Genomic DNA, 13,043 nt, shown 5'->3' with positions numbered 1-13,043 from the left:
AGTGACTTGCCCAAGGTCACACAGCCACATTTGATGCCAACTCAAGTCTGCCCAATTCCAAAGCCTGTGCCTTAGACCAGCGCTGTCCAAGAGAACTCTCTATGGTGATGGAAATGTCTATATCTGCAATGTCCACTACAATATTATTCAACAAAAGTGGCTATTGAGCCCTTGAAATGGAGATAGTGTAACTGAGGAACTGAATTTTTATTTTCTTTACTTTTAATCAATTTTAATTTATATACCCACCTGTGGCTAGTGGCTATTATACCGGACAGTGCAACTCAAACCCCTAATTGTTAAAAAAAAAAAAACAAATCCCCCAGCATCCATATGTGTACATTACTGACTCTGTGGTAGTTCTGGGGTCCTTGCCCTGGTCTATCCAAGGGTCCAGATTTGCTCAGAAGCCCCTTATATGGAACCAGCTCCTTTCCCACCTGAGGCATCCTGCCCTACCACTTCCCTCCTCCCACCCAGGCAGGAAATGAGAGGTTACTCATTTCCTGCCTGGGTGGTGATGGAGGGAGCTGGTTCCTGCGGCTTCTAGTCTATCTGGGTCTCAGAGATGACACTGTAGCCACCACTTGGCCACCAGCTAGAGTCCATCTGTCCTCTGGTCAAGGCTGCAGCAATTCCCCTTGCCCTTTGGAATAGCTGAGCGTCATTATGATGTCCCTCCCCCACTAAAAATAAACTGTGCACATTTTCTCAAACAGATCTCCTGACCACCCCTGTTATAAATTCAGTCCCCTGGTTGAATTTGCCCGTAGCACTGTTCTGCTTTCTAGTACTTAGCACGTTGTGTCATTAAATATTTATTGGTGTGATTATTTAACATTTATCTCATCTATTAGACTGTCAGCTCCGTGGTGGCCAGACCTGTATCTGTTACACAGTATGTGCTCAATGAGTGTTTGTTGAATGAATGAATGAATGAGTGAGAGGCTAAAACCACACCACTAGGAAAACTCAAAGGCTCAGAAATGAAAGCATCGATGTGAGTCCCAAACACTCCCCCACGCCGGAGTTTAACAGGAATAACCTGACTCACACACCTCTCATTCTCTCTGTGTGTCAGAAAAACAGGGTCGGGCATCCTGAGGCCCCTTCCCTAACCCGACGTGGAGGGTAAATGATCATCTGGCTGCAGCAGAATAGCCCAATCTCATCGGCGACTATGGTAAAGATTACCCTCAGAGACCCACACTCTCCTCCCTCCATAATAACGGAATCCTCAATTTTAACTGGGCACACGACGTCCAAGGGGAAAGAAAAACTACATTGGCAGTAAACTGTGAGAAGCGTTATGTGTGACGTGCAGAACGTGTCCTTAAGGTGAGGGAGCATCCTTTCCTATTGGCAGGAATGGGAACGTGATGGCTGGAACCCAGCAGACATGTTGGATCATGAGGCGACCGTCTCCTGTGGAGGAGGACAGGTGGCAAGTGAGGGGTGTGCTGAGCCCAGCTTGTGCCAGCTCACGAGAGCTCATTGTGTACACCTCTTCCTAACGCCACAGTCAATGATGACACATTGGTAGCCTGAAATCAATTGTGGTGGTGGTGTTTACACCGAGGAAATTGGAAAATACTACAAATTGGATTTTTTTTTTTTTTTTCAGAGAGCTGATTTACCAACACACCACTGAAAAATGGATGCCTGGAGATTCTGTGAAGCCATCCAGCTAGTCCTGTCTTAAATACCTCTGGAATTCCTATTACATGAAAGAAGAAACACACGTCTATTTGCTGAAGCCACTCTTGTCTTAGTTCCATTGTTCCTTACAACCCAGTTGACTCCTAATGGATATATCTAACCCTGAAATTTAAGCCATCAAGTCAAAGATTTAAATGCCACTTGGCAAAACAAAGGTTGAATGGCCAGGAGGGAGCCTGTGACCACATACAGTCTTGAATGAATTGGGCCACAGTGAAAGCGTGAGTAACAAGGAAAATAATATGCCAGTGTCCCACAGTGGGGGCAGGGGGGTAGGGATGCAGCTATCAGAAACATGAAAGAACTGAGAATCCCACAGCTGTTCTCATTATTCTGTGACTATGTAGACATCACATGTTTTGTATCCAGATGAAAGAAAAACTGGAACTTTCCTTCTCTGCGCAGGCATTCTCTCCCTCCCAGGCAACCATATCTGCCATGATGTGCTCACGGACCACAGGGAGAAGCAGAGAAGGAAGAATAGTCCCGACCTGGGGTAGAAGGAGAGGGCGGAGAGAAAGCTGAACTGTCTTCAGATTAGGGGAGACTCAGGAAGGAGAGGATGCTGATGAGACAAGATGATCTCCAAGATGTGTCCCAAACTCAAAGCGCATCCTCTCAACCTGGCCCTCTCCCAGGTATTCCCCCATCTTAATGGAAGATAAGCTTGGTAGGGACCCAAAATCACAGAGGCTTAAACAAGATAGAAGTTGGTTTCTCTCTTATGTAACAGTCCCAGCGGAAGCAGTCCAGGAATGGTACAGAGGTTGTGCTTGGTGAGGTCATCTAGGGAGCCAGGCTTCTTTACCCTGTGGTCTTGCCATCCTTAGAGCGTTACACGGTCAAGATGGTGTACCACCAAGTCCCCATTCCAGCCAGCAGGGAGTGGCAATGATGGAGACAATCTCACTGCCTTCCTCTGAAGGCGTGACCCAGAAGTTTCTCACATCACTTCTGCTCACATTCCAGCAGTCAGAACTTGGTCATGTGACCCCACGAAGCCCTGCATGGTTTATTACCTGCTCACATCTCTAGTCTCGCCTTGCTCCGTGCTCCCCCTCTCCAGCTGCACTGACTTTAGTCAGGGTTGGCTAACTGCTGTAAAAAATATCTCCAAAATGTCAGTGGTTTGACCCAGTAAAAGTGTTTTACTCACTCATGTCGTAGGCCAGTGCAGGTCACTGGGGAGACTCCTCCCCATGCAGTCATTCAAGGACCCACGCTCCTTCTAGCCTGTGTCTTGGCCCTGCTCTGGGTGGTGTGACCACAGTAATATGAGAGCTTCTAATAAATGTAATCTCACTGAGTTCCTAGAAATAAGAGGAAATGAGCTGAGGGAACAGCTAGCCAGTCTCCCTCCCTCTTTGGTACTTACTGCAGTTCTCTCCTGCCCCAGGCCATTTGCACATGCTGTTTCCTCTGCCTGGAATACTTTACTCTCCTCTCATTACCCAGTTAATTCCTAGTCATTTAAAAATCCCAACTCAGTCACCACCTGCCTGGATTTCACCCCCCACCCTAGCTGCACACACCCAGGAAACCTCTCCTCAATAGCCATCAAAAGTTGCCAATGTAGGGACTTCCCTGGTGGCCCAGTGGTTAAGACTCTGCCCTTCCACTGCAGGGGGTGCAGGTTTGATCCCTGGTCAGGGAACTAAGATCCCGCATGCCATGTGGTGCGGCCAAAAAAAAAAAAAAAAATTGCCAATTTATAAGTATTTAGGTGATATTTTGACAGTATGTCTCCCCAGTCAAGATTGAGTCCCAAAGGGCAGGAACTGTATCTCCCTTTGTTCAACATCTTATCCTCTGAACCTACAATAATGCCAGTCCATGATGGGCACTCACTAAACACTTGCTAAATGAATAACTGAACGAATAGAAGAAAGTTAAATACTTTTTGAGCCCCAAAAGTTCTGCGGCGTCGAGTAAAGCACTAACCTAGCTCTCTTCTGTCCTCATGGGGTGAGCCAAGGCCTCCAGGATCTAAGGCAAGGTGAATAAACAAAGCCAGATGCACAAGGGATTTCTAGCTGTAACCTCTGGCCGTAATTTCTCTCCCCAACTCTTACTTTTCACATCCATTTTGCCAGCGGTGACAAAAACATTTCTTCTCAACTACCATTTTTGATAGACTGGCAGTGGGTCGTCAAAGTTCGGTATTAAGAATTCTGGGGCTCCCCTGGGCGCAGTGGTTGAGAGTCCGCCTGCCGATGCAGAGGACGCGGGTTCGTGCCCCTGTCCGGGAAGATCCCACATTAAAAAAAAAAAAAAAAAGAATTCTGGGAACCTACCCATTCTCCCCAGGAAAAAGTGCCTGTATAGATTGCTGGCATGCTCCCCAGGAAGGAGTGCCTACATCAATTGTTGATGTGTGCTGAGAACTTGGACAAGAGGGTGGTGTCAGCACCCCCATATTTGCTTCCCCGGCTCATCAGCCAGGTGTCACGATCTCTCTACTCCCCGCTAGGGATCTAAAGAATTTTAGGCCTGCTCAAAGTATACTGTGCTTCACAATTACAGAGGTACAGCAAGATTCCTAGGCTATTTTAACAGTGAATGAATGCCTCGTTCACTCATTCAGAAAATATGTATTGAGCAACTTCTACGTGGCAGGCTCATGCTAGATGCCGGCAGCACTGCCAAGAACAAGACAGGCTTGGTATCTGCCTTCACGGTTTACAGATTTGATCTCCAAAATCCAGCCCATTCCTCGCCCACGTCCTCAGCCCTCCACACCCCTTCCCACCCACCCACGGCACAGTCAAAAGCAGTTTCCTCTTTCAAACATACTGAAAGGCTCTTCCTCAAGCTCTCTCAGGCTCACTCTATCTCTCTATCTCTATCTTCATATCGCTCTCTTATAAACACACACAGACACACACACACACAAGCTAATGAGTAAGTTTTCTCTAAATTCCAGTATTTACAGGAAACATAATGGTATATACTAGAGCAGGAAAGAGGAATAAAGGACATATAACAATCAGAGATCAAATAATCACTAAAGTCATTCATTCGTTCAACACGCCTTCCTCCAGCAGCTGGTCTGTGTGGAGTCCTGTGCTGGGCAGTACTGGGGACCCAGAGGGGACCATCACAGCCACACCCCTGCCCTCCCAGGGCTCACAGAGCAGTGGGGGAGACAGAACCATCCCCAGATAGTGACAACCCGGAGTAGTCAGGGCTGGGACATGGGAGCCCTGAGAGGGCTTCTGATCCAGCCTGGGGGTCCAAGAGGTCATTCTGTGGGAGGGGTCAGCTGTACTGGAAAAGACATTAAGATAATTAACAACAAGAGCAGCCATATATGTGAAGGTGATATTTATCAGACATTGTACTAAAGGGCTTTAACGCATCATTTCCATTTATTTCCCCAAACTCTGGAAAGTAGATGCTATTATTAGCTCCATTTTACAGATGAGCAAGTCGAACTGTCACTGCCTAGCTGTGAGTTGCACAGCCCTGGGTTCTGCCTCCGTGGAACGTACAGCCCGGTGGGTGACAGATGTATCCCTAAAGTGACAACCCAGAGTGGGCAGGCCTCGGACAGCAGAGCTCAGTGGGCTCGGGGAGACTTGAAGAGGGATTGCCCAGGCTGGGGAGTGTGGGAAGGCTTCCTGGAAGAGGGGATGGCTGACCTGTGACCTGAAGTGGGAGCCATTAGCTAGTGAAGAACAGAGGGAAAGTGTTCTGGCCTGAAGGTGAGCAAACATGGTTTGTTTAGAAGGATTACAAGGGTTTCCGTCTGGCTGACGTTTAAAGGGGGAGAGGAAGAGACTTCCGTCAGGGGCCAGGTCATGCAGGAACTAGTAAACTAGGCTCTAGAACCTGGACTCTGCCTCAAAGGGTGTGGCTCTGATGGGTCATCAGTGGGTAGAAGTAAGCTGGGAGGGGGCAGGCAGGTCTCATTTCCTTCCATGGGCAGTGAGAGAACTGCTGGAACTGGAAGGGGAGAATGGAGGGGAACAACCACTGAGAGGCACCAGTACGTCCCAAATGGATGTGAGGCTCGGGGGGCTGGTGGGAGGTGAGAGGGGGGACGTGGCTGCTCTGGTAGCTCTCGGGGGAGGACAGGAAGGTGCTTGTTATTTGGGGGTTTCTTTGCCGGCTTTTTCCTGCCTAGCCTCAGAGTATAGAAGATGAAAGTTCTGCCCTCTCCAACCCCACCACCCCATCCCCTGTCCCACACCGCAAAGAGGGCAGGACAACAGGGCTTGTCATCGCTGTTTTCCACGTGGGGAACATGAGATTTTTCTGGCATGAGGTCCTCGCCCTGCATAAAACTCGATGACTCTCTGCTGTGCATGGCAGCTGTTCCTAACCAGGGTGCGCGGCGAGGTAATACAGGGCGGTCTCCCAAGCCCCGGGACGCCAGTAATAACAGCTACCATTTGTCGAGCAGCAAAACAAATAACCTTTCTAGCCATATAACTTATTTCTAAATAACCTAGTTAACCATCACCACAGGTTTTTATGATCCCCTATTTTCCAGATGAGAAAAAGGAGGCAAGAGAATCAATATAGGTTGCTTGGCATCACCAGCTATTAGTTGGTGAAGATGGAATTGGAACCAAGGGAGTCACACTCAGGAGCCCCAACCCCTACCCCACTGTCCCTAGCCTCCATCTCTCTCCCTCCACCCTCTCCCCCCCACCCCTGCCTTTCTCCCTGCCCCATTCTGCCTCCTGCCCACCCTCCCTCTCTTTCTCTTCCCACCCTCCCAGCCAGCCTCCAGGTTCCTACATCAAATCCTTTGGGGCAAAACTTCACACCTGAAATTTTATTTTTTATTTTTGGCTGCATTGGGTCTTCGTTGCTGCGTGCGGGCTTTCTCTAGTTGTGGCGAGCGGGGTCTACTCTTTGTTGTGGCGCACGGGCTTCTCATCGCAGTGGCTTCTCTTGCGGAGCATGGGCTTCCGTAGTTGCGGCACGCAGGCCCTAGAGCGCAGGCTCAGTAGCTGTGTCGCCCGGGCTTAGCTGCTCCGCGGCATGTGGGATCCTCCCAGCCCAGGGATCGAACCCACGTCCCCTGCTTGGCAGGCGGATTCTTAACCACTATGCCACCAGGGAAGTCCCCACATCTGAAATTTTAAAAGCTTCAGTTCACTACCGTGTGCATCCATGGGTAGGAAACACTGGCTGGCAAGAGCAGGGGATGACAATTTGTCAATATCCTCCAAAACCACAAGTGCACACGCCCTCTGACCCAGCAAATCAGCTTCTAGGAACCTATGGAACTGATACAGTCACATGCATGGGCAATGGCGTGGACACGGTTACTCTGGGCAGGATAGTTTGCAAATGAAAAGAGTTGGAAACACCCGAAAGGCCCATCCACTGAGGACAGGTTCAAAGTTTATGGCGTGTTCATGCAATGGAACGCTGTACAGCTGTGAATGAATGAACAAATAAACCAATGAATGAATAAATGAATGAGTCAGCTTGCTATGTCCTTGTGTAGAAAGACATAAAAGTAGGTAAAAAGCTGGAGGAGGCAGAACAATGCTATTTATTTTTTTTCTATGTGGGAGGGAAGACTAAAGAAATATATTCATATTTGCTTGATTATACAAGCTTCCAGGTGATTCTTTTGGGTGCGGAAATTAATCACAGTTTCAATGTCATTACTTGTGATTGGTCTGTTCATATTTTCTGTTTCTTCCTGGTTCAGTCTTGGAAGGTTATACCTTTCTAAGAATTTGTCCATTTCTTCCGGGTTGTCCATTTTATTGGCATAGAGTTGTAGTAGTCTCTTAGGATGCTTTGTATTTCTCTGGTGTCTGTTGTAACTTCTCCTTTTTCATTTCTAATTTTAATGATTTGAGTCCTCTCCCTCTTTTTCTTGATGAGTCTGGCTAATGGTTTATCAATTTTGTTTATCTTCTCAAAGAACCAGCTTTTAGTTTTATTGATCTTTGCTATTGTTTCCTTTGTTTCTATTTCATTTATTTCTGCTCTGATCTTTATGATTTCTTTCCTTCTGCTAACTTTGGGTTTTGTTTGCTCTTCTTTCTCTAGTTCTTTTAGGTGTAAGGTTAGATTGTTTATTTGAGATGTTTGTTGTTTCTTGTATTGCTATAAACTTCCCTCTTAGAACTGCTTTTGCTGCATCCCATAGGTTTTGGATCGTCGTGTTTTCATTGTCATTTGTCTCTAGGTATTGTTTGATTTCCTCTTTGATTCCTTCAGTGATCTCTTGGTTATTTAGTAACGTATTGTTTAGCCTCCATGTGTTTGTGTTTCTTTACGGTTTTTTCCCTGTAATTGATTTCTAATCTCATAGCGTTGTGGTCAGAAAAGGTGCTTGATATGATTTCAATTTTCTTAAATTTACTGAGGCTTGATTTGTGATGCAAGATGTGATCAATCCTGGAGAATGCTCCATGCACACCTGAGAAGAAAGTGTAATTTGCTGTTTTTGGATGGAATGTCCTATAAATATAAATTAAATCTATCTGGTCTATTGTGTCATTTAAAGCTTGTGTTTCCTTATTAATTTTCTGTTTGGATGATCTGTCCATTGGTGTAAGTGAGGTGTTAAAGTCCCCCACTATTATTGTGTTACTGTTGATTTCCTCTTTTATAGCTGTTAGCAGTTGCCTTATGTATTGAGGTGCTCCTATGTCGGGTGCATATATAATTGTTCCATCTTCTTCTTGGATTGATCCCTTGATCATTATGTAGTGTCCTTCCTTGTCCCTTGTAACAGTCTTTATTTTAAAGTCTATTTTATCTGATATGAGTATTGCTACTCCAGCTTTCTTTGGATTTCCATTTGCATAGAATATCTTTTTCCACCCCCTCACTTTCAGTCTGTATGTGTCCTAGGTCTGAAGTGGGACTCTTGTAGACAGCATATATATGGGTCTTGTTTTTGTATCCATTCAGTGAGCCTGTGTCTTTTGGTTGGAGCATTTAATCCATTCACGTTTAAGGTAATTATCGATATGTATGTTCCTATGACCATTTTCTTAATTGTTTTGGGTTTGTTTTTGTAGGTCCTTTTCTTCTCTTGTGTTTCCCACTTAGAGAAGCTCCTTTAGCATTTGTTGTAGAGCCGGTTTGGTGGTGCTGAATTCTCTTAGCTTTTACTTGTCTGTAAAGCTTTTGATTTCTCCATCAAATCTGAATGAGATCCTTGCCGGGTAGAGTAATCTTGGTTGTAGGTTCTTCCCTTTCATCACTTTAAGTATATCATGCCACTCCCTTCTGGCTTGTAGAGTTTCTGCTGAGAAATCAGCTGTTAACCTTATGGGAGTTCCCTTGTATGTTATTTGTCATTTTTCCCTTGCTGCTTTCAATAATTTTTCTTTGTCTTTAATTTTTACCAGTTTGATTACTATGTGTTTCGGCGTGTTTCTCCTTGTGTTTATTCTGTATGGGACTCTGTGCTTCCTGGACTTGGGTGGCTATTTCCTTTCCCACGTTAGGGAAGATTTCGACTATAATCTCTTCAAATATTTTCTCGGGTCCTTTCTCTCTCTCTTTTCCTTCTGGGACCCGTACAATGTGAATGTCGTTGCGTTTAATGTTGTCCCAGAGGTCTCTTAGGCTGTCTTCATTTCTTTTCATTCTTTTTTCTTTATTCTGTTCCACAGCAGTGAATTCCACCATTCTGTCTTCAAGGTCACTTATCCATTCTTCTGCCTCCGTTATTCTGCTATTGATTCCTTCTAGTGTAGTTTTCATTTCAGTTATAGTGTTGTTTGTTTGTTCTTTAATTGTTCTAGATCTTTGTTAAACATTTCTTGCATCTCCTCTATCTTTGCCTCCATTCTTTTTCCGAGGTCCTGGATCATCTTCACTATCATTATTCTGAATTCTTTTTCTGGAAGGTTGCCTATCTCTACTTCATTTAGTTGTTTTTCTGGGGTTTTATCTTGTTCCTTCATCTGGTACGTAGCCCTCTGCCTTTTCATCTTGTCTGTCTTTCTGTGAATGTGGTTTTTGTTCCACAGGCTGCAGGATTGTAGTTCTTCTTGCTTCTGCTGTCTGCCCTCTCCATTCACTTATTTATTCTTTCAATAGATATTTTGGCACTTGAGGACAAAAAAATGTCTAGAACTGGTCCCAACCCTCAAGGAATTTAGAGTCTTGACAGGAAGACACAAAGAAGCAAGTCTGAAACCAAATTTGCTTTTCCTTCCAAACCTGCTGCTCCAGCCATTGTCCCCGTTTCAGTCAAAAGCACTTCCTCCTTCCCTCAGGCCAGGACCGTGGGGTCCTCGGTGGGAAAGAGAGGTTTCTTTCATGCCCCACATCCAATCTGTCAGCAAATCCCTGGGTCTCTACCTTCAAATTACATTCAAATCCAACCGCTTCGTCTCACCTCCCCTTCCACCACCCAGCAATGATCCTCCATCACCTCCCACCTGGACCATTGCAGTCACTTCCCCACTGGCTTCAACCTGCCACCCACTACAGCCTGTTCCCCACAGGGCAGCCAGAGGGATCCTGTTAAAACACAAGCCTGGGGACTTCCCTGGTGGCGCAGTGGTTAAGAATCTGCCTGCCAATGCAGGGGACGCGGGTTCCAGCCCAGTCCGGGAAGATAAAACACAAGTGTGATCAAATCAGCTCAAAACCCTCCAAGGTCTTCCCACCTCCATAAAATATCAACATCTTACCATGGCCCACTAAGTCTCATAACATCTGACCTCTTCCTACCCCTCTGAACTGTTCCTCATACTTCCCATTACTCTGCCTACTCCAGCCACACCAGCCCCTTTGTCAAGTCAGCAAGCAGGTTTGTGCCTCAGGGCCTTTGCACTTGCTTCTTCCTGTGTCTGAAATACTTTATCCCCAGGAAATCATGGAGCTGACTTCATTTAGGTTTCAACACCCCATCTCAGAGATGATTTTTCTATCAGTCAGCTTTCTCTGGATTTTGCTGCAATAACAAACAACCCCTAAATCTTGAGGATTTGCTCATCAATTTCTCACTCATGTTACACATTGACAGCAGGTCAGCTGTGGCTCTTCTTCACACATCTTCTTTGTCCTGGGACCATGGCTGAAGGAGCAGCCCCATCTGGGACAGGTAGTTATGGGAACCAAAGAAGAAGAACAATGGATGAGCCAGGCCATAACTTTAAAACATCTGCTCAGAACTGGCTTGTGTTGTCCCCTCCAAATGCAAGTCAATTGGTGACACCTAGTTCACAGGCTTGTACCTGCTGAAAGAAACACTAAAGCTGTGAGGGTTTTTTGGTTTGTTTGTTTGTTTCTGCCTTGGGAAGGAGGGACATGCAGGGGAAGCTGGAGGGAGTAGAGTCAAAAGTGTTGGGCAGCCACAAAGGAGGAATATTGGAGAAATTCTTCCTTGTCTCCTTACCGTGTCTTATTTTCCTTCATAGCTTTTATCATCCCCTGGTATATAGAGTACCTGTCTACTTTTTTATTATCTTTCTCTTCCCAACTCCCATCCAGCATGGTACCTCCAGGAAGACAGGAACTTTGTCTCTTGCTCACTACTGTATCTTCAGCACTTAGGACAGGGCCGAGCACAATAGTAGGTGCTCAATAAACATGTATTCATTGAATGAATACAAAGAGCAAAGGGCCATGGTGGCGGAGCCCAGGCAGCTGTGGGAACCAGAGGAGGGTGGTTTCCATGAGACCCCAGACCACCCCTCAGGGCTCAGAGGTGGAAAGGAGCCAGCAGAGGGGCTGTCAGGGGAACCAGACAACTCCTTAACTCAACCCACCCATTCCAGCTGGCACCCATCTCCCTCCATCATGTCCTCACCCAGCCTCACCCAGACCTGCAGCAAGACTTTTTATTTAATTCAGCAATTTTGACAGCCTGGACCTTTTGGCCTTCCCAAGTATTTATTGACTCAAAGGTTTTTCCCCAGGAATACCAGTCACCAAAGGCCCTCCCCCTCCTACTGACACTCACCACATCTTAACCCTATCCCTGAGAACCTCCCTTTTCTTGACCCCCTCTTTGAGTTCATCCCTAACCTTCACCTCATCCCTAACCTTCACCGCATCCCTGACCTCAGCCCCGCCCCCAATTTTGAGCTTCAGTAACGGAGGCTGTATCATCTACATGGCGTGGGATTGTTCAGGACCAAGGCTCTAATGATTGGATTTCAGACAGAGGCCCCACTCCTGTCACCGAGAAGTCAGATGTCCAGTGGGGAAGAGGCAGAATATGGGGTGAGGTGGGCCCCAAATCTGAAGTCCAAACATTGGCAGGGTGGAAAGAGGGAAGCCTCTGACCATCCAGAGCCAGAGAGGAGGCTGCTGCAACCACAGTAAGCGTAGCTGGGAGCCCTGGGAGGAGGGGGAACCCCAGAGGTGACATCATGGTCCAGGGGAGAAACATAGCAGCAGCCACAATTTCCCAATTTGGAAATAACTCAGAGGCCCAGAACAAGAGTGCCAGAAAATTCAGAGATTTCCCAGAGACCAGCTCCCACATTTCCATTCAGAAGTTCACCTACATACATGCAGAGTGAGAGACACCATGCATCAGAGCCACCCACCCACAGCTGTGTGTCAGGAGTGGGCTCTGGGGCCAAGTCAGAGAGGGCAGCAGGGAACAGAACCCTCCAAACTGGCCAAAGTCCAAAGGGGGAATTTTCTAGAAAGATATGGGGATGTCACAGAACAAGGGTCAGAGCTGCTAGCGGGCCAGGTGGGGATCATGACTGGGATGAACAGGGCTGGGGACCAGCAAGTCTCCCAAGCTCCATATCAGCATAGGGCTCTCTGGGTCTCTCTATCGCCTCTCGATTCTCTCCCGTCTCACTATATGTCTTGTGTCTCTATCTTTGTGTCCTTTCTCTTTCTCTCTCCCCATCTCCCAGTGGCCATCTCTGAGTGTGTTTATCTCCGTTCCTCTCTCATTCCTCTGTCTCTGTCTTGGTGTCTCTCATCTCTCTCTCTTCTATATGTTGCTCCCTAACCATCATCACCTCTAGACATGATGCTGTCTGTGTATCGGTCTGTTAATGGTCTGTTTCCCTCCGATAGAAGGTGGGCTTCATGAAGGCAGGGATTTTTGTCTGTTTTATTTTCTGTTGCCTCCCCTGTGCCTGGAATGCTGCCTGGTTCAATAAAATATCTATGGAATGAAAAATGAATGAGCCCTCATTCTCACCAGCACTATTATTTGATGCTAACTGTAAAGCAACAGTTGTTGTCATTGTGATAGCTGTTTATTGAGTACAAACAATATGCCAGGAATTGGGCTAAGCAGTTGCTTAAGTCTTACAAACCCTCCCGTGAGGTGAGTGCTGTTATCCTGTCCATTTTTCAGATGAGAAAACTCAGGCCTCGGGAGGAGAAGCAACTTGCCCAACATGAACCCA

The sequence above is a fragment of the Neophocaena asiaeorientalis genome, unplaced genomic scaffold (assembly GCF_003031525.2).
Source record: "Neophocaena asiaeorientalis asiaeorientalis breed wild unplaced genomic scaffold, Neophocaena_asiaeorientalis_V1.1 scaffold629, whole genome shotgun sequence".
NCBI classification, from domain to species: domain Eukaryota; kingdom Metazoa; phylum Chordata; class Mammalia; order Artiodactyla; family Phocoenidae; genus Neophocaena; species Neophocaena asiaeorientalis.
Note: the sequence above shows the minus strand (reverse complement) of the source record.